This window comes from Panicum virgatum, chromosome 6K (genome assembly GCF_016808335.1).
Source record: "Panicum virgatum strain AP13 chromosome 6K, P.virgatum_v5, whole genome shotgun sequence".
In the NCBI taxonomy this organism is placed as follows: Eukaryota; Viridiplantae; Streptophyta; class Magnoliopsida; order Poales; family Poaceae; genus Panicum; species Panicum virgatum.
This window is the reverse complement of record NC_053141.1, coordinates 7,523,932-7,526,392: the sequence shown is the minus strand read 5'-3', so window position 1 is coordinate 7,526,392 and position 2,461 is coordinate 7,523,932.

Here is a 2,461-nt window from a genome sequence, read left to right as displayed (position 1 = left end):
AGGATGAGCGAGAAGAGGATGGGGACTTTAACTACTGCCAGGAGCCGGCTTGTCCTGTCCAAAACTGTCAAAACTGCACTATTGTCTGTCATGTCCTGTCCAAACTACAAGTAGAAATACAGCTTGGCCTGGCTTCTGAATGTGAAAAGGCAACACTGTCAGTATATGCTGAATTTTTCTCAGGATCTAATGGTTTTCTGTGCTGATGGCCGTCTTTACTATATTTCTGCAGGATGTTCACTAGCACTTGCAAGAAGCTGAGGATCATGAAGAGATCTGAAGCCACAGGCCTGGGATCAGCGAGACAATGAAGATGGATCGATCTGAGGGCCAGACAGCTTGTCATGAGCTTCTTGTTTCTTTCTATTATTTTTTTTCTTCTGGTTGGATCCCCAAGCCAAAGGATGTGTGCGGCTTTGGTTCTGTAAGACATTTAGGTCTTTTAGCAGCACAAACGAGATGCTGAGACTGCTTCGGTTAACAATGTCGATATTTCTGTTGTTCCTGAAGTGGAAATGCATGGAGGCCAAGGTTTTTTGAAGACACAGTATAATTCTTGTGTTGTACTTGTAGCAAACATAGCATTGCCTCTAGTGTTGTACTTGTAGCAAACAAATAAGATGCTACCGTGCATCAAATAAAATGGAATCTTGTTACTTATTTTGGTTCACTTCTGAAGTTGATTTTCATCAGGTTGGAAAAAACTGTGTGTAGTGAGTGGAAGCAGGAGCTTATCACATTTTCTCACTCAAATATCAAGTTCTGAAAGCATCTGGTTCAGTTTCTGAAAGTATCTGGTTCAGCTTTTAGTTTCACAACTCACAAACTGCTGATTGATTTTTACAGTAGCATTAGTAGTAGTCACAAGCTTCATCTCTATATTGCCTTTTGGTAGATTTTGTCCACCGGCAAACTTGAGAAAAATACTGTGTGTAGTAGTCACAAACTTGAGAAAAAAAGTTAGTGTTTTTTTAGTGACCTCGTCAGTGAGGTTGCTAAACAAAATCTGCATAGCAGAGTATCATCAAGGACCGTGTGTGTGCCTACTGGCAACTTAACATCACTTGCAGCAGCATCTTTTGCAGGTTCAGATGCTGTTCTACTTCTACATCTTTTCCAGCAGTTTTTAGCATCAAGGTTTCTGAACCAGGCATAACACTGACGGCATGAGGCTATCAAATTCAGACTTCCTATTCATAAAGAAGTTCCATTCCCGGCTGGGGGAATTTATGTACTTCAAATTCAGACTTCCTTATGCTAGCCCATTGACATGAAATTTATGTACAGAACAAACAAATGACAGTGAAAAATATCAAGGAACAATACCTAAATCCTTTTCACTTCTATTTATATATGTACCATTTATCATTCTCAAAGCTAATGCTCACTGGCATCATTCAAGGGAGATGTAACAGAAAACTGCAGAAAAAAGGGAATCAATCCTAAATCCTTTCATTTTGCTGATATGCCATGTTTATGTACAGAACAGACCACTGTAAAAATATATGATAAGCTGCAACCACTGAATTACCAACTGATTCAAAAAATATGGATGGACACTGATTGCAAAACATGCTCCAGACTAGATTATAAATAAAAGACAACACTTGTGCCTTGTTCATAAGACTTTTACCTTAATATGCGGGGTAGATGATAATCTGCTTCAATGGCAGTGGCACATATACACAAAACTGAACACAGTGGCACATATGCACAGTGTACTGCAATTCAAATAACAACCATACAGCATGCTGCATGCAGCCTCGCCAAGTCTACAAGGTTCGTACTGAATATCTCAAGCAAATAACTGAAATTACAGTTTCAGAGATCAACATAATTATGACAGTAACTGAAAAAAAATGATCTTCACATGAGAGACTCAGCTTCCTCAGCATCCCCTCCGCTGCCCTGAGCTTCCTCAGCGTCCCCTCCGCTGCCCTGCTCACTTGTGGAACCTCCCCCCGATGCCTTGAGTAATGCTTCATTGGCTGTTGCTATTTGTTGCCTCATTGCCTTGACATATGCTCTTTGACTTTCATCCATGTAGGAGGTGTTACAGAACATATTCTTTTGTTCTTGATCCCATAGCAAATTCCGCTCTTCGAGGTCCTTCTCAGCTTTCCATCTTTCTTCGCGTTTCTAATGTTCTTCTGACTTTATTTGTATAAAGGTTGCAAGTTGCACGGCATATTCATCTTCTAAAGGTTGCAAGTTGCACGGCATATTCATCTTCTCCATCGTTCCTCTTTTGTTTCTGTTTTGATTGTTTGCGGTCTGGAGGTCGCTTGGAAGGTTCACGGTCATCTTCTTGTGCTTCTTGCGATGGGGTTGTGTTGACACCGTTTTTTGACACGTGTCAAAGTAGGTGATTTTTATGAAGGGAAAGTGACCGATTTAGAAGAAAACAAAAGAAGCACAGAGTTGAAATCGGCCAATGGAGTCCGTCCGATGGACCAGGGGA